At 39.5% G+C, this 27,880-nt stretch overlaps 1 long non-coding RNA gene across 1 annotated transcript; it reads left to right on the top strand.

Annotated features, from left to right (window-relative positions):
- The first annotated feature begins 1,455 nt into the window (after positions 1–1,455).
- On the top strand, positions 1,456–27,880 carry LOC124095979 (uncharacterized). The gene is made up of 3 exons (XR_006852745.2): positions 1,456–1,557; positions 26,836–26,912; positions 27,762–27,880. It is a non-coding gene; the product is annotated as an uncharacterized LOC124095979 (long non-coding RNA).

The following is a 27,880-nucleotide window of genomic DNA, read 5'->3' on the forward strand; positions in this document are numbered from 1 at the left end:
GGTTGAGTGCCCCTGGGTTCAGTCCTCCCTTCACCAAAAAAAAAGAAAAGACTCAGCCTTCTGCTTCCTTGACCTTCTGAATCCCAGACCTTTAACTACCCTCTTTAAAGAGGTTTTGCTCTTCAGGCCTGTCTAACTTCATGCAAAATACATTTTACACTCAGGAAATAAATTGGAGGAAATGAAGAAAGGCAGATTGTGACATAGCTTGGGCTCTGGAAACACAGGACTCTACAATTGAATCCTGGCTCTTTCACTTACCAGTTGCCTAACTGTACCAACACTTTGTTCTTATTCTTCTGAGCCTCAGTTTCCTGATGTGTAAAACTGAAGACTACATTAGTCGCTACCTCAAATGATGCTGTAATGAACATCAAGTCTTTGACAATGTTTGACTTCACACAAGGTGAGTGTCCAACAAATGTGAACTCTTAGCCTAAGACTCCATGGTGAAGGCCAGGATATGTGAAGAATCTACAGAAGGCTCTCTAATTGAGACGACAACTTCTTGTTTTCTGGCACCAGGGATTGAACATAGCATGCTTAACCACTGAGCCACATCGCCAGCCCTCTTATTTATTTATTAATTTTGAGACACTCTCTCCTTAAGTTGGGGCTGGGGATGTGGCTCAAGCGGTAGCGCGCTCGCCTGGCATGCGTGCGGCCCGGGTTTGATCCTCAGCACCACATACAAACAAAGAGGTTGTGTCTGCGGAAAACTAAAAAATGAATATTAAAAAATGAATATTAAAATTCTCCTTAAGTTGTTTAGGGCCTCTTTAAGTTGCTGAGGCTGGCTTTGAACTCATGATCCTCCTGCCTCAGCCTAACAAGCTGCTGGGATTGCAGGTGTGCGCCACAGCACCCAGATTCAAACCAGTATTTCTTTTCTTTTCTTTTTTTTTTTTTTACTTTTTTTCTTTTTTTCTTACATACATGACAATAGTGGAGTGAATTATATTCATAACTATCCATTCACAGCACAGTTTTTTGTAACTCTGTATATAAAGTATGTTCACACCAAATTATGCCATTATACATGAGCTCTCTTTTTTCTTGCATACAATTCTTAATACACCTTTATATCACTATTTATCGTATCTCTGTTTGTATATAAGGTATGTTGACACCAAATTCACATCTTCATACATGTATTTTGTATAATGATGACCCTCTCCTTCCACCATCCTAGCTATATATTTCTAATGGTGAAAACTTAGAAATTGCCCACAAAACAACAAAATGAACCATAGAATATCAATTTACATCATTGTATATACTCACATCTATAGGCATGCAGAAGAAATATGGAGAAAGAGTGATTTTAAATGAAATTTAAAAGACATGGAGAAATAAATAATATATTAAACAGAAGAAGCCAAAATACACACACATACACACTACAACCCTTAAATATTAACCATGAACAAAAAGTATTAAAAGAGTAACTGGTAACTGAGCTTAGCTGAACTAGAGAGGCCAGGAAAGAAGATGGCTCTGAGAGATCACAGCCATTATCCATTAATCCCCACAGAAATGAACAGGATTCCTTTAGCGGTAAGTCAGTTTTCTTTTGCCCATCTATATTTTTAATGTTGTCACCTCAAAGAAAACATCCAAAACATGCCCAAAGCATGTGTCTGCTGTTTTTTCCTTATAGTGTCACAGAAAAACCATATGTGAAAATTCCCATCTCAGCAATAGCCTTCAGGTTTATTTGTATGTTGTTGTTTGTTTGTTTGCTTGTTTGTTTGTTTTTGACACAGGGGACTCAGCCCAGGGGCATTTAACCACTGTGCTACCACCTCAGGCCTTTTAATTGTTTTTATTTTGAGACAAGGTCTCACTAAGCTGATGAGGGCTTTGCTGAATGGCTGAGGCTGGCCTCAATCTTGCCCTTGTCCTACTTTGGCCTACCAAGTAGCTGGGATTACAGGCGTGCACCACCATGCCCAGCTTCTTTAGTTGTGTTTTTAATTTTAAATATGTGTGTGTGCGTACAGCTGTGAGAACACCTAAAGTCCATTCTCTTAGCAAATCCCAAGTATACAATAGAGTATTATTAGCCATAGTCATCATACTATACATTAGGTCTCCAGAATTCAGAGGCTTTATAAAATGGGAAAATTATTATATCAAAACATCAAATTGCATACTGTAAATACATACAATTTTTATCTGTCAATTACACCTCAATAAATATGCATAAAGTGAAAATTTTATGACATTAAACAAGTTTAATACTATATGTTAATATATGAGACAGTAAAAACATGGAAAAAAATTAAAAGAATTAACTCAAGATGGATTCTTATAATTCCAGCAACTCAACAGGCTGAAGCAGGAGGATCTCAAGTCCAAAGCCAGCCTCAGCAACCTTAGCAACACCTATTCTCAAATTTAAAATTACAATGCCTGGGAATGTGATTCGTGGGTTAAGGGCCCCTGGGCTCAATCTCTGGTAAAGCAGCTAAAGGAAAGAAGGAAGGTGTTATGGTTTAGATGAGGTGTTCCCTAAAATCTCATGTGTGAGACAATGCAAGAAGCTTTGGAGAAGAAACCATTGAGTTATAATCTTCACTTAATCAGTGAATTAATCCCTGATGGGATTAACTGGGTGGTAACTAGAGGCAAGTAGGTTGTGGCTGAGGAGATGGGCATTGGGGTCATGGCTATGGGGTATATATTTTGTATCTGGAGAGTGGAGTCTCTCTCTCTCCGCTTTGTGATCATCATATGAGCTGCTTCCCTCCACCACACTCTTCTGTTACAATGTCCTGCCTCACCTGGAGCCCTGAGGAATGAATGGAGCAGACTGCCTATGGACTGAGATCTTTGAAACTGTGAGTCCTTAAATAAACTTTTCTTCCCCTGAAACTGTTCTGGTCAGATCTTTTAGTCACAGCAGCAATGGAAGTTGGCTAAAACAGAAATAAAGAAGGAAAACACAGAATTGAGGCTGCTCCTAGACCCATATTCCCCTCCCTCTGTTTCTATCTCATACTCACACATAAAAGTAGCCCTTCTCTTATTATTTCTCTACTGATAGATAAATTGTATATGTGTATATATACACCATGTTATTATGACTTGAGTAACGCTTTGATGACCTTCATTTTATTAATCACATCCATAATTTTGATTCTGTTGAATAAGAACCATACACCCTTGCCAGAGGGCTCACTCTTGGGAGAAGCTGGTAAAGCCTAAGCAACTCCCGCAATCAGGAAAGGTATTTTTACAGATCACACACAGCAGAGATCCTTATTTGACCTCTATCTCCCTCTCCCCTGATTTCACACTCAAACCCCTGGTATAGCTCCCTCCTGGTCTCCACACTGTTCTGACACTCCTCTGGACCACCTGCCCCTGGGAGATGCTGCCTCCTGTACATCACAAACAGTTTCTCTCTATATTTCCATCATGAATGGCAGCTCCTTTGGAATCATGGAAGAAGAATCCTATACATATCTCTAGATTTTTTGTTTTGGTCATGCTCTCTGGGCCACCTCTCTTGTTACAATTTCTCAGCCCTTCCAGGGATACTGGGCTAACCTGACTCATACTGGAGGTGGGATCAAATCTCCCAGGATCTATGGCATCCTATCTTTTCTATCCCCCACCAAAGTGAAAAGCAAGAGCTTCCAAACTTGGCAGGTATTGGTGCTCAAGAGCCAAAGAGAAAAGGGCTTTCCAAGAGAGAGGAGGTGGGCAGCCATTCCTTTTCTGGCCACAGTGCTGTTTAACAGTGGCCTTTCTATGGCAGCCTTGGCCCCTCTCCTCCTCTCTTCTATGGAAACCCCAGGGATAATTCTCCTAGTAGGTATTTCAAACCCAGTAAAGAAGAGACATCCACATCTTAAAGATTATATCATCTTAGATTTCTTTCAGCCATCAGGTCTCCCATTTAGAGATTTCTTCAGTCTACTTAGGGTTTTAGTTTTTTCTTTTCCCCAGAAATTTCCTTGGGTAAATTTTCTCATGAAAACCCTAAATGTATCCATGCATGACAGCTGTCTGTCAATCTCATCTAACCCAATGTCAAGAACAACCTTCTTTCTTAGATTGAATTGGAATGTTTTGCATCCTCCTGTGGTGATAACTCAATAGATTGTCCCAGACCAGAAAATGCTGGGACAATACACATAAACCAGGAGTAAATCGAGATATAGGATCACTAAGGCTCCAACACAGAGCCATGCCCATACTAGATGCTCAGTAAACATAACTTCACTGATTGGTTCTGTCTATGTATGTCATTTTTCTGGTGTTTAGTTAATGTGATAATGAATGAACTTTTCCTTAGTAGTAGTAGTGGATATTGGACCTGGGGCCTCACACAAGCCAGGCAATTGCTCTACTACTAAACTTCATACCCAACTGTTTTTATTTTACTTTGAGACAAGGTCTCACTAAGTTATCCAGGCTGGCTCAAATTTGCAATCCTCCTGCCTCATCCTCCAAAGTGATTAGGATTCCAAGCATGTACTACGAGGCCCACAGTGGTTTACGGGCTCACAGTGAACTTAAAAGTACCAAAGTACCATTTTTTGTTTGTTTGTTTTGCTTGTGGTTGTTTCTTCTATTTTATGACTCCAGTTATATGCACCAAGATATGATGACAGATTTTTTTCCTGATCAATCTTAAACTTCCCCCATTAAACCTTTTTCTCAAAAAGTATCTTTAGACATATCACAATCTGTGACATGAAACTGTGGAGAGAGGTAATTTGAATCATGGTCTTCTGACTGCTCATGGCTTCTTTGCGCTGGAAACTTCCTGTGCAGAGTGCAGGTGGAGACACCCAGCTGAGGGTGAATGAATCGGACATTATTACCCTATGTGCATATATGATCATATAACCTGTGTAATTCTTCATCATGTAAAATCAGAAGAATGAGAAGTTATACTCTGTTTATGTATGATAATTCAAAATGCACTCTACTGTCATGTATAACTAATTAGAATAAATTTTAATTTTTTTTTAAAGAGAAAAGGAGACTAAGAAGTACAGAGAGTTGGTCAAATTGACTTCCATGGGAGCCAAAGGAAGAATTTTCAGGAGAAAACAGTCAGCAGTGTTAAAGTTGCCAAGAGGTCAAATACTGTAGGAGTTACGTAGCAAATGTTAGACTCAGCACTTTCCTTCATCTGAGATTAACTTTTCAGATCAAATTATGGATTGCTTACTAGGTGCAGCACTTTCTTTGAAGGACATTTTGCAGGTCAGAGTCTCTGCTTACCAGGTGTTGATCATTTGTCTCATAAGTGGAAACACAGAGGCCCAGGGAATTGTCCCTCCTTCCTCTCTGACCAAAAAAAACATTATAAATATATATGTCAGTGCATAATGAGCCAAATAAGTGGTACAAACATCCCAAGTTTTTTTGGAATGAATACTATGGATCAGGAAAGTTGTGTTTTTCCTGGACAAGTTTTCAACATTATTATTAACCTTCTATAGCACTTCCAGATAAATTAGCCAAGATAGAGAATGATTTAGAAACCATTTCAGTATAAGAAATAATTCAATAGTCTGTGTTATATTTGGATCAGTCAAAACAGAAATGGTAAAATTTATCAAATTTTTTTTTCCCAAAGTGGTTTAAAAAAAAAAAAGTATTTATGGAAGAAGAGGGGTGTCCAATTTAACCTTGGAATATGGTAGGGATTTTAATATAAAAGAAAAAAAATTTGTGTTGTTCTTGAAGATAGACCAAAGACAAATGAGCTAAAAGAGACAGGAATTGGAGGGGGTGGGGATTCTTATGGATAATAACTATCTGAACATGTAATGAGCTTCCAAGTTGCTCCCCTTTGGACAGGTTCAAAGGTTAAAGGGTATGTTACAGGTGAAAGTTGAGCTTGATATCCTCCAAGATGCATTTTAATTCTTACATTCTGTGAATCCAATTCAAAGGTGGTCATTATTTTCCCAAAGTGATTTGGAATACAGTAGGGATTTTGATGGTGATCCAGAGGAAAAAGGGCACGTTGTGACAAGGATAATGGGCCCATCTTCCTGAAGACAAGGTTCAAGTGAGGCTGCGAAGTCACCAGGACCAAACTGAGGAAAACTTTCAATGCCAGAATGTGAAATTTGAGCAAAATCTGTTAGGTCACAGGAGTCACTGAAGATATTTGTGCAAGGAAGCACAATTCAGGCTTTTTTTTCTTTTTAATTTTTGTTTGTTTTTAAGACAGGCTTTCGCTGTGTTGCCTGCATCACCCAGGCTGGTCTGGAGTTTGCGGTTCCCCAGCCTCAGACTCCCAAGTTGCTGGGATCACCACGTGCTCCACCTCTTCCTGCTTAAGGACATACAATTCAATTAAGCAAAACTTCAAGGAAGATTATTTTAGCATTTACTTATGATGGATCAGAAATGTGTGAGACTGAAAAAAAAGCAGGAAGTTATTAGGAAGAGTAAGAAAAGAAGAACTCGCTGGGTGCAGTGGCATACACCTGTAATCCCAGCAGCTCAACAGACTGAGGTGGAAGGATCGCGAGTTCACAGCCAGCCTCAGCAAAAAACGAGGTGCTAAGCAACTCAGTGAGACGCTGTCTCTAAATAAAATAAAAAATAGGGCTGGGGATGTGGCTCAGTGGCTGAGTGCCCCTGAGTTCAATTCCTAGTACCCCAAAAATGAAAAAAAAAAAAAAAAGAACTCAACTGGGCACAGTGATGTATGCCTATAATGCCAGCAAGTCAGGAGGCTGAGTCAGGAGAATTACAAGTTCGAAACCAGCCTGGGCAATTTAACAAGGGCCTGTCTCAAAATATAAAATAATAATAATAATAATAATAATAATAATAATAATAATAAGGGCCAGGTGAAGCTCAGTGGTAAAGCACCCCTGGGTTCAACTCCCAGTAACAAAAACAAAAAGATGAACTCAAACTCAGAGAATGGGGGAAAGAAACAGGGTAGAATAAAGAAATTTGGGGGAAGGAAAGATTCATTAGACTTGGTAACTAGTTATTCTGGGAAGAAAACAGAATGAAAAACCAGATGAAGAAATGAAGAGAAGAAGTGCATCAGAACAGCAGGGCCAAGGAGTCTCATGTGAGAAGCAAGCCACTCTCCCACTTTGGGGAGCCAGTGAAGGAGAACGCACCCAGGCAGCATCCCCCAGCCATGTGGCCTCTCACTAGCATCCAGTGGAATATTACCAGCTGCTATCTCAAAGGAAATTGGGTCCCCTGCTTTTCTAAATGAGCAAGCTCTTGTACTGGCAACCAACACACATGACAGGCACTTAGCCGAGCGTAAAGCAACAGGTTTAAAACATGTGAGTGTAGCTAAACCATCGCCAGCCCTTAGCACTCTGCTAAAGGGAACAAACTCACCAGCCCAAATGAGAAAGCCATCCTCCAAAACTCCAGAGCCACCCATTGTTCACACTCCCACCTCATATAAAAACAGGCATAAATCTGTGGTGACTTTGCTATCGTACTGGGAAGTGGAACAGAGGGACACTTAAAGCAAAGGTATTTTTCGAGGTAGCACTTGAGATAATATTGGGAAAACAAACCCTTTAACAACTTAAGCTCAGTCTATGTAGAAAAAGTAAATACAGATGCAGAGCTGGTGAATCTGAACAATGTAGAAAATCAGACTGGATCGTTCAGGCTCTGAATGCTGTTTTGTTTTGTTTTGTATTCCTCAGTGGTGGGTAGTTCTATTTTATTTGGTTTTGTTTTTGCTTGGATTATCTGGACAATTGCCTCAACTCTCCATTTCACTCTGGTTCTATAGACATAGTCTTCTAAGTGTTCTATTTTTATAATGCTCCAGTAGGGACTGAAGACAATGGAGCTCATTGAAGTGAGCTTCGCTGAAGGGATTAAGCCAGTTGAAAGGCTATATTTCCTGCACATCCTATATTTTTCCATGATGTAGAAAAATGAGCAATTCTCTGCTCTTAGTCTGCCCTCCCCATTCACAATACTTTCTCCCTCGCACGCAGCCCAGGGTAAAGCAGAACGTAGCATTTGGGCAAATATTCATGTCATAAAGGGCAAAATGAAGCACAGCAGCCTGGAAAGCACACCTTGTCAACCATGTCATGCCGTCTGGAGTCCATGGCTCTGGAAGTCCCCTGCACAGCTGAACAGGGTTCCCTCTGCAGCATGGCTTTTCCTAAGCAAATCTGTGATTCCCTTTTCTTCTCAGGTTCAACTCAAAAGACTAAGCCAGGGACTCTAGACACAATTGCAGTTGCCTGCACAGGGAGTTCTAGACACAAGTGGAATCCAGAGGCAGAGAAGAGCTGGAAGCTTTGGAAGGCAGCTTTCTTCCTCAGCTCTCTTTTGGTCTGGTGAACTTGAGCTTGGGTTTTCCTCTCAGTGTAAAAGTAGTCTAAAGGAGCTTGAGATAAATAGCATAAGTGCTTCTTGAAGCCCTGCTTCCCAGAAGGGTACATTTTTCTATTTGCAAGAAGGGAAAAGGCGTCATAAAGAGACTGAACAGCTTCCAGCTGCTGTTGAGGACGGGAATAAGGTGCACCATGGGGCTTCTTCTTACCAGGCTCCAGTGCCTAGGCCTAGTGTTCTCCAGGAAGCTGGGAATTCAGTTTAGAAAAGTGTGCTTTGTCCCTGCCTTGCCACCCCAGTACAAACTGAGACTAAACACATGCATGTCACTTTAGATCTTAGAATCCCGGTGACCTGGAGTGGGGAGAGACTGAGCTCTGGGCTTATGGATCTCTTCTGCCACAGACTTTTTTCCCTTCAGTACGGGTGGGGGCTGGGGAGGGTGGGAGGTGTTGAACTCAGGGCCTCAAGCACAGTACGAAGCTTTCTACAATTGAGTTCTATCCCAAGTCCTTTTTAAGTTTTATTTTGAAACAGTGTCTCTCTTAACTGCTCAAACTGAGCAGTTTAAACTGGAAATCCTCCTCCCTCAGCCTCCCCAGTAGCTAGGGTTATAGGCATGTGCCACTACACCCTGCCCCTGCCACATATTTTCTAAACAATGTCCGTCCACTTCAGAATGGTTTAAAGCTGACAATATGGTTGGGAAGTCAGGCACGGAAAAGCTGAGGATTTTTTGTGTGTGTGTTGTTTTTGTTTTTCGGAGGGAGTGTGTGTAGGTACTAACGATTGAACCCAGGAGTGCTCTACCCCTGAGCTACATCCCTATCCATTTTTATCTTTTATTTTGAGACAGAATCTTGTTAAAATGCTGAGGCTGACCTTGAACTTGAAGGGATTACAGGTGTGCACCACCCTACCCAGCCCTAAAGCTGCTTTTTCATAGCAATCAGGCTGTTTTTATTTAGTTGGAATTCAAAATCAATAAAACTAGTAAAGCTTTCTAAAGATGCTTTTCCTTAAAACTTAGATAAGACCCCAAATATATAAATAGTTCATAATAGTGAGTATTCTGACTGTTTTTGTTATGATTGCTGTGGGGGTTTGCGCAGCTGACTGGGTACACATCAAAGCTTTCCCAAGTCATTGGCTATGTCCAGCAACATAGAAGACAAAAGAAAATTCTTGGGCTGGGAGTGTAGCTCAGTGGTAGAGAACTCACCTATCATGCACAAGGCCCTGGACTTCATCCCCAGTATCAAAAAGAGAAAGAGAGAGCAAACAAAGGGGTAGAGAGAGCAAGGGAAAGAGAGAAGGAGGGAGGAAAGAGAAAGAAAGAGAAAAGATGGAGCCTCATGGTATGGTGACCAGATTCCTGTGAAGACATGTAAACCTCAGAGAAATGACTGGTCGGGGAAGGAATCAGCCGGTTTATGACAGCGACACACCATATAAAAGCTCTCAGAGGGGGATGACCGGGCAAGCAAAGAACGAACTTTCTTAAGTCAATATCAAATCAATTAAAGGAACAGATCCATGGAAATAAATCATTTACAGAAACAGGTCATACCTGTGGTTTCTAACACAAAATCCACTGAATGCTAGGCCTCAAGTAACTCTATGAAAATGGACTCCAAAGCGATTCAGAGTTAAGAGGCAACTTGCTAAAGCAAACCCGGTGAAACAAAGGTTTTCAAGATATAAAAATTCATAAGCCTTTCTTATCAGAAAGGAGGTGAATGAATATTACGGTGTTCTTAGACCATGTTTGCTTTAGCATTTGTCATGGAGTTATCCTGAGCAAAGGTAAGGCTTGGTATGCAGTGTAATTACTTTCCCACCTACTTCTGTCACAAGGTCTACTTAAAGGGCAATTTCTTTCTTTAGTTCTTTAAATGCTTCCAAAAAGATATCTTAAGGTCAAGAAACTCCAACAATGTGCAAATATCTTTCAGGAGTAGTCGATTTCCCCCTGGTACCATTAGGGGAGATTTTATTGTAGTCCGTCTGAAGCAAGTTAATGGAGGGTCATGTTTCTGTTTACTCTGGGACAGTATTAGTAATCGGAACCAGGAGGAAGCAGGCCTGGCTGCAGCACCGCACAGATTTTCTCCATTAGACTGCCTTCCGTGGCTAGTGTGGATTCCAGGGGATGTTAAAATGCCATTTCACAGAAAACATCTGAAACGTACATAAGTATATATGTGGTGTCTATATGTGTACTTGGGCCTCCTTTCCAGATACCTGGCGGGAGAGGAATACTGGAGATTGCACTTAGGGTGCTTTACCAGTGAGCTACATTCTCAGTCCTTTTGATTTTTTTCTTTTTTTTTTCATTTTGAGACAGTGGTCTTTCTAAATTCCCCAGGCTATCCTTGAACTTCGGATCCTCCTGCCTCAGCCTCCCAAGTCTCTGGGATTATAGGTGGATACCACCATGCCCAGTTTCCTCTCAAAATGTTCCAGTATTTCACATTGGCAACATCTTGATTATAAGATTTAAGTTAATTAGTGATGCACCACCTCTGAGATTTGGTAGCTGAGAATTTTTGTGTTCTTTGCAATTTGGTCATTAGAAGATAGAGTTTGAAGACACTTTTTTCTTCAGATATCCTTGTAGTAACTGAAGAGCAATAAAGAAATTAATACTTCTTTATCTAAACAAATTAAGCAATGTTCCCAGTAATATTTGACCACATACTGGTACATTCAACAAATATTTAACTGGTGCCTCTTACCAGCACACACTGAGCAGGGAACTGGGGGAATGAACATGAATAAAACAGACCAGTTCTTAAAAAGGGATAGCATTTGTTGTAATGAAACATTTCTGTATCCTGGTTGTGGTGGTGGAAAGGAAGGAAGGAAGGAAGGAAGGAAGGAAGGAAGGAAGGAAGGAAGGAAGGAAGGAAGACCTAGTTTTGCAGATCTTAGTTGACTTTATTTGCCATTCTAGAATCTGGCTGCAGTCCGGACTAAAAATGGTTCAGAATGCTCCACGCCCCCCCCCCCACCCCAGATGTACAGGTTTATAGTGATAGCCAGAGAAAAAGAAGTGACATACAGAAAACAGAAGTGAGGTACAGACATAGCTGGGTTGGTTAAAGTGTGGCATTAACCTTATCTGAACCTGGTTTGGACAGCCTGGCTGCCTCTGGTTGATTGGAACTCACTCAGTGATTGGCTGAGACTTGCCTACCTGATACAAGAGTAGGTTACAGTGTTCTCACCCATCAAGTTAGGTTACAATTCACTGTGTACAGAGAACCCTGTAGGTCAAACTTAAGTGTGCACAGAAACAGCTCTAGAATAAATTTAATAGCAGCTATGTGCATCCGTACATGGGATAAATGTTCATAGAACACACATGTACAGTTACACACATACACACACACACATCAAATGTATGTAAATCAGTGAAACAAAAAAAAAATTCTTTAATTCTGGGCAATTGTATTGTATTAATCAGTTTCTTGGTTTTGATAATGTCTTATAGTTATGTAACAGTGTTATTCTTTGGAGAAACTGAATGTTTATACTACTTTTTGACTTGTGACCCTAAAAATTCTTTCTTCTTTCTTTTCTCTCTCTCTCTCTTTTTTTTTTTTAAAGAGTGTCACTAATGTTACCCAGATTAGTTTTAAACTCAAAATCCTCCAGTTTCAGATTCCTGAGTAGCTGAGATTATAGGGTTGCACCACCTTGGTTGGCCTTAAAATCATTGCAAAATAAAATGTTTCATTAATAAAATACTAGACTTCATTCTCATGGAGCTTTCGCTCTGGTGGGAAAGACAGAAAACTGACAGGTGGATGAATAAATAAAATAATCAAATTATTTTATGTGGTATAAAATTTTTTTAAAAAGTATAGTGGGCTGGGGATGTGGCTCAAGCAGTAGCGCGCTCGCCTGGCATGCGTGCGGCCCGGGTTCGATCCTCAGCACCACATACAAACAAAGATGTTGTGTCCGCCGAAAACTAAAAAATAAATATTAAAAAAAAAATTCTCTCTCTCTCTCCCTCTCTCTTAAAAAAAAAAAGTATAGTGATGTCTATTCTATAATAGAATAGACATTATGAATGATGTATGTACATTCCATGTATGCATTATATGTCAAAATACATTCTGCTGTCATGTATGACTAAAAAAATAAAAATAAATCGTATGGTTAAAAATAAATAAATAAATAAAAAGTATAGTGATGTGAAATATTAAAAGAACCCTCCCTTTAAAAGAGCAGAGAGAAACACTGAGGATAGGACATTCAAGATGAGACTTAAAAAATAAGAAAGTGCACAGAGGCGCAGTGGTGCACTCCTGTAATCCCAGCAGCTCGGGAGGTTGAGGAAGGAAGATTGCAAGTTCAAAGCCAGCCTCAGCAACTTAGTGATGCCCTGAGTAATTTATCAAGACCCTATCTTAAAATAAATTATAAAGAGAGCTGGGGGTGTGGCTCTGAGGTTAAGCGCCCTGGGTTCAATCTCTGATACCAAAAAAAAAAAAAAAAAAAGTGCTGTGGGTAGCTCATTGATAGAGTGTGTGTTTAGCATGTTCGGGGCCCTGGGTTTGTCCCCAACACCAAAAACAAAAAAAAAAGAAATGAGCAAGAGTCAGATGGGTTTAGAAAGATGACCAGCCAACACAGTGAAAGAACCTGGCTGGTTTGCAATACCAGAATGACCTTCAAAATTGTGACTTTATTAAGACAAACCCTATAAAAATGGGAGTTCATAACCCACTTGAATCGAATGTATGAAATATGATATGTCAAGAGTTTTGTAATGTTTTGAATAACCAATAAAAAAATAAAAAAAGACAAACCCTAAAGTGTAGCAAAATTTTAATAGAATGAATTTAGGTTGTTGGGAGTATTGTAATCCTAACAGAAAGCAATCAATCAATCAATCATTTTTTTTAAAAAGAATTGTGATGCAGGCAGTGTGGTGGTACACACTTGGAATCCCAGTGACTCAAGAGATTGAGGCAGGAAGCTAACAAATTTGAGGGCAGTCTGAGCAATTTAGCAAGACCCTATCTGAAAATAAAATTTTAAAGGGCTAGGGTTGCAGTTCAGTGGTAAAGAGCTTATCTGACATGAGTCCTGGGTTCAATCCAAATAATGAAAAAAAATTTTTTTTAATGATGCAAAGAACTCTGAAATACAACAATCTTTGGATCCAGTGGAGGGCAAGACATTTAAAAATCTTAGGAGTCAGAGAAATGCAAAATTCAATCAAGTGATAAAAACAGGTAGGTTGGGGATTGCAGACACATGAGTAGATGGAAGAATTAGGAAACAAATCTCTTGAATCTAGAGTTTAGGAATCTGAAACCATTCCAACGATAAATAAGCTTATGTCCCAGTCTCCAAGAATGCATTCAGCCATAAGCAGCAGTGAGTGTTGAAAAAAATATTTTTGAGATATAATCAGGGAAGGTTAGCATCTCCCAGTCATGGAAAAATTTCTACCTAAACAAGAAAGTGTTAAGACAACCAAATCCTTATAGTTTCTATGTTTAAAAATCCAAGTATAATCAGATATTTTGTGTTGTGAAAGAAAATTTGACCTATTGAAATAAAATACCAACCTTGTAAATTTAAAGTATATAGTTGTCTAAGATATTATACCAGTTGAGATCTAATTTTATACATACTATTAAAATACTTAAGGTTATCTACATTAATCTTCTATTATTTAGAAGATTCAGAAGAGTAAACCAGGTACGGTGGCACATGCCTCTAATCCCAGCAGCTTGGAAGGCTGAGGCAGGAGGATTGTGAGTTCAAAGCCAATCTCAGCAAAAGTGAAGCCCTATTCAACTAACTGAAGCCCTGTCTCTAAATAAAAAATTAAAAAGGGCTGGGAATGTGGCTTAGTGGTAAAGTGCCCCTGGGTTCAATCCCCAATACCAAAAAAAAAAAAAAAAAGATTCAGAAGAGTTACTTAAAATTTAGGAAGAATTTTCTTTTTTTTTAAGTCATGAAATTATAGCACTTAATAGGAAAATTACATATACTAAATATATAAATAAATATATAAATACTTGAGGATCTTAACTAGCATTTTAAAATTCTCATGGTATGGTGGCACACACCTGTAATCTAAGGTACTAGAGAGGCTGAGGCAGGAAGATTGCAAATTCAAAGCCAGCCTGGGCAATTTAGTCACAAAATAAAATAAAAAGGTTGGAGATGAAGTGGCAGAGCACTTACCAAGCCTGCTCAAGGCTATGAAGTCCCCAGCAAAAAAAAAAAAAAAAAGATATTAAAATCTGTTGGACTTTATAGTAGAATAATAAGATTTAGAAACTAAATTTAAAAACTTAGGGCTGGGGATGTGGCTCAAGCAGTAGCGTGCTTGCCTGGCATGCATGCAGCCTGGGTTCGATCCTCAGCACTACATACAAACAAAGATGTTGTGTCCACCGAAAACTAAAAAAATAAATATTAAAATTCTCTCTCTCTCTCTCTCTCTCTCTCTCTCTCTCTCTCTTTCTCTTAAAAAAAATAAATAAAAGCTTAAAGAAAAACCAGATGTTGATAATTTACAACTTTAGTATATAGATTATAAAAGTAATGTTAATATGTTCAATATTAATTTTCATTTGACTGACATAAACTCTGAATAATATTTTCTGTGCATAAAAACCACCCTTAAAAAAAAAAACTCTCATATTTTTAGTTTTACCACCAAGCTACTGAAAAGATTTCCACAAAGTAGCAGTCCCTAGGATCCCTGGGGAAAAAATGATGTGGATACTTTAGGAACAATAGAACAAACCTACTTTTGTCTCTGTATCAAAGGAATTGGTTTGGATTTTGTTTGTTTTTGGTCCCAGAGATTGAACCCAGGGGCACTTAACCACTGAGCCATACCGCCAGTCCTTTTTTATTTTTTATTTAGAGACAGGTCTTGCTGAGTTACTTTGGGCCTCACTAAATTGCTGAGGCTGGCTTTGAACTTGCAATCTTCCTGCCTCAACCTCCTGAGCTGCTGAAATTACAGGCATGCACCACCATGCTTCACAGGAATTGGTTTGTTCTGAAGACATCTGTAGAGCTAAACTGCCAAATTTAAAGTTTTGTCTCTAAATCAGTAAGCTGGGAAAAAAAATTAAAAAAGAAAAAGAAATTTTAAAATAAATAAATAAATAAAAATTCCCATTACTAGAGTCCCCTCAAGATCATGAGAAGCAGATCCTGTATACATTGGTTTTACTGTATCATTTTTGACATAGAAGTGTAAGTTTCTATTGCGTATTTATTTTCCCACTAACCATGAGCTAGGAGATGTAGATAACCTTTACCAGGTAAAGGACAATTTCCTAATCATTTTTGTATCCAATGGCTGCTATACCACTGTTTTTTGTCGGTTGGTTGGTTGGTTGTGCTGTTTTGTTGCCAAGGTGGGAGTTGAGCCCAAGGACTCGCTCATGCTAGGCAAGTGCTCTACCACTGAGCTCCAACCCCAATGTATCTTAAACTGAAAAAAAAAAAAAAAACCTGCTACAGGTATCTCTCATAGACCTGAAATTAACTCTAAGATTTTCTTCCCACCAGTCTCTTCGAAAACATAGTCACCAACCCATCTGGCTTCATGCCTTAGCTTCTTACATTCATCCAGTCCTATTTGGATCTCTGACCTGGTTTCAAATTGTTTACACTGGCCCTGACCTGGCACTCACTGCCTTAGGGCAGAGTTTCTGGCATTTTCCCACTACTCCACCCACCCCAACTGCAAGACCCAGTCTGTCAAGGAAGAGCATCAGACATTAGAGTTTGGAAGAGCATCTGGAAATAATGCTGGCTTACTAGGTATTTAAAGAATAAAGTCACTCAATACTCATTTAACATTTCCTGAACATCTACCTTGCTCAAGTTACTCTGCTGAGAAAGAGAATTTACAAATCTAGTAAGAAAAGACCCCTACAGTCAAGAAAACATGGAATGGCAGAAGTATTCTTGAGCTAGGTGTGGTGGCACATACCTGTAATCTCAGCAACTGAGATTGAGGAGGCTGAGGCAGGAGGATCACAAGTTCCAAGCCAGCCTCAGCAACTTGTGAGATCCTGTCTCAAAATTAAAAAAAAAAAAAAAAAAGAAAGAAAGAAAAGAAGAAAAACTTAAGGATTCAGGATGTGACTCAGTGGTTAAACCCCTCTGAGTTCAATCCCTGGTACAAAAAAAAAAAAAAAAGAAACAGAAAAAGTATTCTTGAGCAGTATCTACAAAGTGCCACAGAAACACAAAAACATATCCCAGATTGGAGGAGGGTGTAACACAGGAAAGAATGCTCATGTGCTACATCAACTTTTAGTGGCTGTATCAACATGGCTTTGTGACTGCTTCACTATGAAAAAGGAAAAGTGGTCTAGGATGTTTTAGGAAGTGGTCTTCAACGGTGCTATTTGCTGAGACTGGCAATACAATAACATGTGCCGTGGAATTCAGTCTGGGACGTGATGATTAAGATTCACATGGGACTGTCAGGTAGAGAGGTTCAATTTGTGACTGGATACGAGTACAGTTTAAAAGAACTCCATCGATGGGTGCTGTGGCACACACCTGCACTTCCAGCAACTTGGGAGGTTGAGGCAGGAGGATCACAAGGTCAAGGTCAACCTGGGCAAATTAGTCTAGTCTCAAAATAAGAGATGAAACAGTTGGAGATGTAGCTTAGGGGTAAAGAGATAAAGTGACACTAGGTTTAATCTCCAGTACTGCTGCGCTCACTCAAACACATACACACACACACACACACACACATACACACACCCTTCTATAGACTAGAGCTGTATATTGGGGAGTCATCAGCATATATAGCCTTAAAAGGGAAAGAATTGACCCAGGGCAACATGAACAGTGAAAAGAAAAGAAAATTAATGTGGTATTCTGAGGTCATCCACATCGAAGGGCTAAGCAGAAAAAAAGAATTCCAATAGGGACCAAGAAGAACACCCAGAAATGGTGGGGACGGGTGGGACAGTTAAGAAGAATGTGGTAGTGGACCTTGTTGGTTTCCTAACAAACATCAATTTCCTGCTCTCCTTCACAGAATCTCCACACCCACAGAGTCCATGGGCTTCCAGAGAACCGGAGTGTCTCTAGTTCCAAGAGTTGATTTGAGTCATCTAAAATAATCCTATCTCTTTTGCTAGTGACTATAAGTAGCAAATGACCCAGTAAGACCAGGCGTGGTGGTGCACTCCTGTAATCTCAGCAGCTCAGGAGGCAGAGACGAGAATCCCAAGTTCAAAGCCAACCTCAGTAAAAACAAGGTGCTAAGCAACTGAGTGAGACCCTGTCTCTAAATAAAATACAAAATAGGGCTGAGGATGTGGCTCAGTGGTCGAGTGCCCCTGAATTCAATCCCTGGTACCAAAAAAGAAAAGAAAGAAGTAAGTTTGATGGGGAGCCAGACAAAGTCTTCATTATTTCTTGAAGGACTCCTAGAAATGATACTTTGCCTTCCTTCAGACAGCATCCTAGATAAAGATTAAGGCCAGGCTTGCTGCAGCCTTCTTCCTGTCAATCTGACAAGGAAGCCAATAAAAGAAAGCAAGCCTAGAGCATCACAACGATGCAGCTGGAGCCACCCTGAGACTTGCTGTATCTCCAGATTTCCATTTATGTGGACCTGTGAAGTTCTTTATTGCTTAAACCAGCTTGGGTTGCGTTTTCTGTTAACTTCTTCCCAAGCAGAGCTAACATATATAGTAGTTCACTAAAATCAAAGGAGATGTGAGCCTCAGCAGGCAGTAATGGAGAGGGTTGAGTGGCACCCTGAAGCCTGAAACGCATCCAAGGAATGTGGTGACCAGAGGCCTTGAAGGAGCAATTTCACAGTGATAGGTTTTGGTGGGCACAGGCAGTGGTGGAGAACTGAATGAGAAGCAAGCGCTTAGAGTGAGTAGAGATCCCTCCTCAACCAAGTTTGACTGCAATGTGAAGAGAAAACAGAGGCCATCACTGTAAAAGAATAGAGTATTGAAGAAGGTTTTGGTCATTTTGAAGATAAAGATTACTCAATAGGTGGCTCTCCAACTTTCTTGCCATTATCATTTGTTACTGCTCCCTAACGTTCAGAGGGAAATCTCAGGGGAGAGGAGTGCTCCTCATCCTGGGTTCAGCTGTAAATCTTTAGGAAAGTCAAAAGTCACCTCAATTTGCCACATCCTGACCTCTGCAGTGAATGCACAAGGCCTGAACAATGCAGATTTTGTGAGTCTAAAGCAATTCCTCAGAAGAAATGGGAGCACTTGGAGAAACTCGTAGAAAGAGTTAGAGGTGTAGCTCAGTGGTACAACGCTTGCCTGACATGCACAAGGCTGGGGTTGGATCCCCAGCACTGTATGTACACACACACACACACACACACACACACACGTATATATGTACAAGGAAGTTCATTGTAACTGAAATATTGGGGGGAGGTGTGAGACATTCTAAGTGACATTAATAAGGAAATGGTAAAACCACAGAAGGGTGCCTTGAGTGGTACACTATTGACTGCTTACTCTGCAGCATTTGAAATGAGTAAACTGGATTTCTGTGAACAACACTGAAAAATTCAAGTGAGAACATGTTGCCGAAAAATATTGTGATGTGATTATGCATGTGAAATTCAAAACACATAAAAATATTTATATTTAAAAGGAGCGGAGTACACGCCTGTAATCCCAGTGGCTCAGGAGGCTGAGATGGAGAACTGCAAGTTCAAAGCCAGCTTCAGCAATTTAGGGAGGCCTTAAACAATTTAGCAACACCCTGTTTCAAAATGAAAAATAAAAAGGGCTGGGGATGTGGCTCAGTGGTTAAGTGCCCCTGGGTTCAACCCCTGGTACCAAAATAGAGAGAGAAAGAACATAAGGGTCAAGAAAACTATATAAGAAAGTTTCGTTTGTGGTTATTTCTGGAGAAGGAGGAATTTGGAGTTCAGGGCAGAGGGCATTTTAGGAAAAGGCAATTTCATACATACCATATACTTTTTTTTTTTTTGTACTGGGGATTTAAACTAGGGGCTCTTAACCACTGAGCCATAACCCCAGCCCTTTTTATTTTAAGACAGAGTCTCACTAAGTTGCTCAGAACCTCACTAAATTGCTGAGCCTGGCCTCGAATTCTTGATCCTTCTGCCTCAGCCTCCCGAGTTGCTGGGATTCCAGGCATGTGCCTCTGCAACTGACCTCATATACTTTTTTGCAAGATGAATTTTTGCAAGAATTGTTTTATTCATTTTCTGCATAAAAAATGAAAGATAAAGTTCATGAAGAATTTAATTTTCTGCAGTTAAAAAGCAGGAACTAGTCTTGTACCAACCAGCATATCACATTCTTCCTAAACAAGTAAAAGGAAAAAATCACAACATTGGTTATTCTTAATGTCTTTACCTCATTTGTGTGTGTGTTGGGGGAGGGTAACCAGGGATTGAACTCAGGTGCACTCAACCACTGAGCCACGTCCCCAGCCCTATTGTGCAATTTTTTTAGAGACAGGGTCTCACTGAGTTGCTTAGCACCTCACTTTTGCTGAGGATGGCTTTGAACTCGTGATCCTCCTGCCTCAACCTCCTGAGCCACTGGGATTACAGGCGTGCTTTACCATGCCTGGCTTTACCTCATATTATTAATGCCAAAACGTACAGTTGTGTTGTGTTGTTTTGTACTGGGGGATTGACCTCAGGGGCTCTTAATGACTGAGCCACATCCCTATCCTTTTTTTATATTTTATTTAGAGGCAGGGTCTCACTAGGTTACTAAAGGGCCTCACTAAATTGCTAAGGTTGGCTTTGAACTATTGATCTTCCTGCCTCAGCCTCCAAAGCCACTGGGATTATAGGCATGCCACCATGCCAGGCAGATATAGATTTGTATCTTATTTCTTGAAGCATCTTAAAATTAATTTGTTGTTGGACGGATGTAAAGCTATTGGCATTATGCTGAGCTTATCTGAAGTGGCTCTGTACTTCCCATCTGGTTAAACTTGGCATTACGTATTCTCAAATGGTAAGGCTGCTCAAATGAAAGGAGCTGCTGTCTCCTGATGAGTTCCATCTGAGCACATTTGCATGTGTGAAATACACACTGTGAGGCTCATGGGAGGGAAAGGATGGCTAACAAGCTCAATATGATCCTGAAAGAAATCAATCAAGGGTTGACCACCCAATTCAGCCTAATTCTCTGATAACCTGTTCATTCACCAAAGAAGCATGAAAAGAGTAAGCTACAGAAGAGGGAGTACGATTCCCTGAGATTGCTTAGACAAAAAAATATACAAATAACGTTGGGGATATGGCTCATTTGCAGAGTGCTTGCCTGGCATGCATGAGGCCCTGGGTTTGATCCCCAGCACCACCACCAAAAAAAAAAAAAAAAAATCAATATATCCAAATGAATGGATTCAATAAGCAGAAAAACATCTAACACTTCGAAAAGTGAGATACTGAGAATCCAACGCTCAATAAAAAATTTACAGAGCTTCTGTATGTGTATAAACACAACCATTTTATAAATACATTGTCAAGAATTTTGTGTGTGTGTGTGTGTATGTGTGTGTGTGTGTGTGTGTGTGGTATTGGGCACCTAGCCCTGTGCCTCATGCATGTTAGGTAAGTGCTCTACCACTGAACTAAATCCTCAGCCCCAAAACTTTCTATGTAACTAAACCATAATTGCTTCAAATCTAACATATCTTTTAAAAGCATATAATTAGATTAGCCCAGCAGTGCCCTTTAGCCAGGCTACCAGTGGTTTACCAAATGATCAACCCTTGCACACTGGTTTGTTATCAGTTCTTAATAACAAAGGCCAACTTTTATATTCTTCCCAGGCAGTTAATTTAACAAGATGTCAGATGTCACCTTCTCAGTTACACAAAGAAAAAACTACCCTAGTGCCTGAGGCAAACAATTCAAGGGCCAAATGGAAACATGTGTCTATATCATTTTGAGTCTGGAACAGAGTAACAGGTACATTAAATTTGGCCTTAAATTTGGAAATACAAAGGGTTTCCAACCTAAAATGATTCAGCTTATAATTTATTTAATTCTATTAAAAAAAAAAAGTGATCTGCATTCAGTGGAAGCCATACTTTCAATTTTGATTTTTTCCTGGGCTAGTGAGATGGGCTACAATAGATACCCTCACTATGCCCAACTCTGGGCTAGTGTAAGCCTTCTGAATATGTTTAAGATAGGCCAGGCTAAGCTCTGATCTTCAGTAGTCTAGGTGGGGTTTTTTTGTGGTTGTTTTGGTTTGGTTTGGTTTTTGGTGTTGCTGGGGATCAAACCTAGGGCTCTGTACATGCTAGGTGAGCGCCAACCACTGCACTACACCCCCAGCCTCAGGTTAGGTGCATTAAAGGCATTTGTTTTAGCTGCCATTTCTTTTTTAACAGTATAAAAAGTTTATTGAGTGTGCTGGATATGGTAGGGGACAGTTAAAAACGGTTTATTGTTTTCTTTTCTAAGTTTCGGTGGTCTCATTCTTTTTTATGTATAATTTTATTTTTATTTGTTCTTTTTAGAGATACATGACAGTGGAGTATATTTTGACATATTATACATACACGGAGTGTAACTTATTCTAATTAGGATCCCATTCTTGTAGTTGTACTTGATGTTGAGTTACCCTGGTCCTGTATTTATATGAACATAGGAAAGTTCTGTCTGATTCATTCTACTAGCTTTCCTATTCCCATCTCCCCTCCCTTCTCTTCATTCCCCTTTGTCTAATCCACTGAACTTCTATTCTTCCTGTCCTGCCTTATGGTGTGTTAGCATCCACATTATCAGAGAACATTCAGCCTTTGCTTTTATGGGGATTGGCTGATTTCACTTAGCATGATAGCTTCCAGTCCCATCCATTTACCAGCAAATGCCGTAATTTCATTCTTCTTTATGGCTGATTAATATTCCATTGTGTGTATATATATCCATTCATCTGTTGAAGGGAACCTAGGTTGGTTCCGTGGCTTAGCTATTGTGAATTGTGCTGCTATAAACATTGATATGGCTATGTCACTATAGTATGCTGATTTTAACTTCTTTGGTTATATACTGAGGCATGGGATAACTAGGTCAAATGGTGGCTCTATTCCGAGTTTTTGAAGAATCTCCATACTACTTTTCAGAATGGTTGCACCAATTTGCAGTCCCACCAGCAATGTATACATAACCTTTTCCCCTAAATCCTCATCAACATTTATCATTATTTGTATTCTTTATAATTGCCATTCTGTGTGGAGTCAGATGGAATCTCAGTGTAGTTTTGGTTTGTTTGTTTGTTTGTTTGTTTGTTGTTTGTTTTGTTTTTTTAGTCACTGATGGACTTTTGTTTTATTTATTTTTATATGATGCTGAGACTCAAACCCAGTGCCTCACACATGCTAGGCAAGCGCTCTACCACTGAGCTACAATCCCAACCCCGTCAGTGTAGTTTTGATTTGCATTTCTCTAATGGCTAGAGAAGTTGAACATTTTTCATACATCTGTTGACCATTCTTATTTCTTAATCTGTGAAGTGTCTCTTCAGTTCCTTTGTCCATTTATTTACTGGGTTATTTGGGCGGGGGGGGGGGGTTGGTGTTAAGTTTTAGTTACCATTTTCTTTTACTTAATGACAAGGTTACCAGGACAAAACTCCATTGTAATTCAAGGAACAGCTACATTTTTAAACACTAAAAAAAATGGCTAAGAGAGTGAGAGACTAGGTAAGATTAGTTCACAGTATAAATAGTCAAAGGAAAACAGAACATACTTTTTCCATGTGATTGAATGGAACAAACTCAATTTTTTAAAATAAATAATGTTTTATTTTTTTAAGTATTTTATTAGTTATTAATGGACTTTTATTTATTTATTTGTTTATATTCGGAGCTGAGAATCGAACCCAGTGCCTCATGCATGAGAGGCAAGCACTCTATCACTGAGCTACAACCCTAGCCCCTCAATTTTTTAAAAATATTAATTTTTTAGTTTTAAGTGGATACAATATCTTCATTGTACATTTATGTAGTGCTGAGGATCAAACTCAGTGCCTCAAGCATGCTAAGTGAACACTCTACTACTGAGCCACATCCCCAGCCCCCAAACTCAAATTTTTAAATATACAAAATTCCCACAATTCCATTCAAGGTTATTTATCAAGTGGCTCTGATTTTTGCCTTGTTGCTCTTATAAACTGGATGGCATTCCTGTAAGTTTCTTCATTACTTTAGAAGTATATTTCTTAAAATATTCACTTATCATCATTTAAATTCTTCTCAATCTTTCATACAGGAGAATTCTCCTCCTCCCAGCAGTGGCTATAATATGCCACACCATCCCTGATCAGAAACACTTTTAACTTTTGACTTCATAAAGCCATATTTTGTTGAAGGACTCTGGGAAAAGAGGCAATGACACATATTCTCTCCACAAGCTCTGTATTTGGTGACTTCTGCTTTAAAATATTCTTATAATGCTGAATATTAACTATAGGTTGTAATTTGATATCTGCAACGTTGTAACAATTGGCATTCCAGTCGGAAACTGTCTCCAAAGAAACCAACCCATGGTCCAAGAACAAGAACATGAAAACATGGACCGAAATTAATGCTTAAGATACTTTCTTTGTAATACTTCCAAGGATGATCTTGAAGAGGAGACCCAAGAAGAGACAGATGGACAGGAAATTCACCTCTTGGTTAAGGGATGAAAAATATGAGGGCTGTAAGGGCAAAGCAGCATCCTGAGCAGAGAGACAGTACTTGCTGGATGAGTGGCTAGGACAACGCCATTGGCCAATGTTCCCAGCACCTGCACACACACTGCCACGTAGTTCCCTACGCGTAGGTCAGAACTAGGAAAGGGCTCAGCACACCCTCCTCTTTACCAAACTCTTCTCCTTCATTGTCCCAAATGTGCCCCTTTCCTACTCCCTACATCTGAAGTGAGTATTTTTAATTTATCCTCTAAGATCTTCCTATGGCTTCAGTCAGAATATATGTATCTAAACTTTTGTTTAAAATATGAACCTAATACTTTCCAACATACACATAAAAGTAACAGTTTCAACAATCTCTCTCTCTCTCTATCTCTCTATCTCTCTATCTCTCTCTCTTTTTAGTACCAGGGATTGAATTCATGCCTGCTTAACCACTGAGTCACATCCCCAGCCCTTCTTTATATTTTATTTAGAGATAGGGTCTAAGTTGCCTAAGTCCTTGCTAAATTGCTGAGGATGGCTTTGAACTTGTGATCCTCCTGCCTCAGCCTGCCTAGTCACTAAGATTACAGGTGTGCCACACCACACCCAGCTCAAAAAGAACAATTTCCGAAAGTATTCTTGTCCTATTTGATTTCTTGAATAAAACTTGTTTCATATAATACAAATTCTGGGGTTTTATTTTTAAATAAATAACTAAAACTGCTGGATGTGGTGTGACATACCTGTAATCGCAATGACTAGGGAGGCTGAGGCAGGAGGATCTCAAGTTCATAGCCAGCCTCAGCAACTTTGCAAGACCCTAAGCAACTTAGCAAGACCCTGTTTCGAAATAAAAAAATAAAATGGGCTTGATATGTGGTTCAGTGGTTAGCACCCCTGGGTTCAATCCCCAGTACTGAATTTAAAAGTAAATAAATGAAACTAAGCATTTATCAAAACAATAAAATGACTTTAAATGAATCAGAGACCATAATTATAATAATTATTTGACCTTTTCTGATGCAACACTTAATTAATTTCTTCCTAGGCTTTCTTTTCCATTTGTTACAATTCTGTAACGGGCTGGGTTCTAGGAAAAACAGAAAATAAGACCCGGTCTTATAAAATAGAATCACAATTTAAATTTGAAATGCTGAAACAGAATGTCCTGGCAGTGAGATTCTTGCCCCCTCAAAGCAGGGCTCCTTTTGATGTCATGAGAGAGTTCAAAGAGCAAGGCTTCAGGGGCAAAGAAGAACCGAGCAAGGATGGACAGTGACTAGCAGTTGGCATCAAATTTCAAAACTGGGGTGCTGAATTGTTCTTAAAGCCCCAAATTAAATTCTGAAATACAAGAACCTGCTGATTCTGAGTACACTTGAAAGGAAAAAGGCGAGGTCCCCAGACCCCTGAGGATTCCATTGACAATCAGCACAAACAGTTTAAGGGCTCAAACCAAGAGATCTTGAAAGAGGTGGAATGGGATGAAATCTTATGAATTGTGATTTTTTTTTTTTAATGGAAGAAACTACTTGCTTCATAACCAGCACTCCAGGGAAACCAAAAAAAAAGTGAGGCAAATAGAACACGGTGACGATCTAATTTTAGAAAAAAAGTGGAAAATAACTTTTTCAAAATAAAATTTTTGTTGCTGCAGAAGCAGTTTTATTTTTAGCTGTAAACATACATAATACAAAGTACTCGTGTTTTCTTGTCTGTCAATCAAAGAGAATTTATACTCTTGGCCTTTTGCTTTTAATTCAAGCATTTAGGAAATGGTACAATTTGGAGTAAACCTGACAGTGCAGGCTTAAAACCAAAGACCGAATCTCAAGCCCACTAGTTTTTCCATTCTGTGGTTCTTCATGGGGCCAGAAGGGAGACTGGAAAGGAAAAGGAGGTTTTTTTTCTCTTGAATTATGCCTTTGGGACAAAGATGGGAGCCACCATTAAGGATTGCATCATCTCCACTGCATCTCTCTCTCTCTCTCCCTGCCCTGTCTGACTGGATTCTGCTGTAGCTTAAGATCCACAGAACCATCGACTTAACGACTTAAGGCAGAAACCATCACTTGTGAGTTTGAGTCAGGCTAGACCTACTGAGCGAGGTTGTCCCTAGGAAGTGGGTGAAGAGAATGCAGATGGAGGATTCAGTCTCTGGCAGCTGCACACAAGGCCAAGAGTTCCCAAAAGCTTTCATGTGGATAAGAAGCCACAATAGTGACTGCATATTTAAGTCACCAAGAGAGACCAAAGGACTGATTGAATCACACCAAACCATCGGAGGCTATTTTAAATGACAGGTTAGCAACAGGACAGGTATTTCTAGGTCCTGGGTGCACATGGTAGTCACATAGGGAAGTTGCAGCAAACTAGGCCAGCCCAGCTTTTCCGCCTTATCTAATTTAGCCTGTTAAGATCTTTCACCATGTCCCCATATCAGGAAAAGAGAAAGAGAGAAGGAAAAAAAAAAAAAAAAAGGAGAAACAAAGTAATGGAATTATACAAATCACCACTCTATCTTGAAGAAGGGGGAAAAAAACAGCTTGTATATTTATATCCATTCCAGCACCTGTTCAGTGTTTTATCATGTGATATTTCACAAAAATAAATACATCACACAACCATTTGAAAAACAAAGTTGATCTGAAGAGCTATAGCATAACCAACATCCTTCAGAATTGGTCTGGCACACTGTGCTAAGATTTGTTTTGTTTTTAATTAATTCTATGTCCTTTTGGAGAGCACTGAGTATTAAACCCTGGAGTACTCTACCATTGAACTATATCCCCAGCCCCTTTTATTCTTTTTTTTTTTTTTTTCCGGACAGAATCTCACTGAGTTGCTCTGGCTGGCCTCTAACCTGAGATCCTCCTGTCTCAGCCTTCTGAGACACTGGAATTACAGGTGTGTACCACCATGTTCGTTATCTTAATGGGCTTCATGGAGAAGAATTGCTAGGCATCTTTTAACTACTTTGTTTTAAGGATCCGAGGATTCTGGGGCAGGGAGGGTTGTATCTTTTGCAAGATTTTTAAATGCCTATATCATAAACTTACATTTAAAGGCTGGCAAATATATCACCACAGATGTGACTCAATGGTTTTCTCAAATATCTAGAAAATATTTGAACTTTTGGAACTGATGATGCAGATTCTTTATGTTGAAAGGGGGATAGAGAGGCACGGTAAATCCCAACCTCCCACAGTAAGGGCATCCCAAGGGGCAGTCACTACTGTCCCAAGTACTTTACATACATTATCACATTCAATCTCTACAAGAACCTGCAGGGCAGGTATTAAGTTTTCTACTGTACAGGTGAGGAAACAGGAGCTTATAAAGGTTAAGTACCTTGTGCAAGTCAGTCTCATTAGCAAGTGGACAGAACTCAAGTCTACGTGGCTACCTATGTGTTCTGAGCCATATTCTTCACTTCCTCATAACTCAGGTGCAGCCAAATCAAAACACACTCAGAGACACACTTGCAGATATTCAGGCTCTTCACGGAATCATGGAATCTCCTAGTGGTCACCCCAATGCTGTAGTATAATTCCTCAAATATCCCAGATATTATTTATCTAGGCTCAGCTTCCTGTCAGGGAGCTTAGTAGGTAAGAAAGAGAGAGTGAAAAAAGGTCTGATTATCGTAGAACACTTATGTGATATTCCTTTTATCTATATAATTCCCTGGTAAAGAGAGGGGGAAATGTAACTGTCAGAATCTCATAATAATATAAGTTTTGCTCTCTTTTTCAGCTATGAAAGTAACTCATGTTAATGAAGTTCTACTTTTACACATGCTCCGCAGACATAGAGAAAGAATAATAATGCTTATGAGTCCCAGATTAAAATAAAAAATATATTGGAAATTGGTC

Source organism: Marmota monax, unplaced genomic scaffold (assembly GCF_021218885.2).
Source record: "Marmota monax isolate L192 unplaced genomic scaffold, Marmota_monax_Labrador192_F-V1.1 WCK01_AAM20220418_F8-fsc00137, whole genome shotgun sequence".
NCBI lineage: Eukaryota > Metazoa > Chordata > Mammalia > Rodentia > Sciuridae > Marmota > Marmota monax.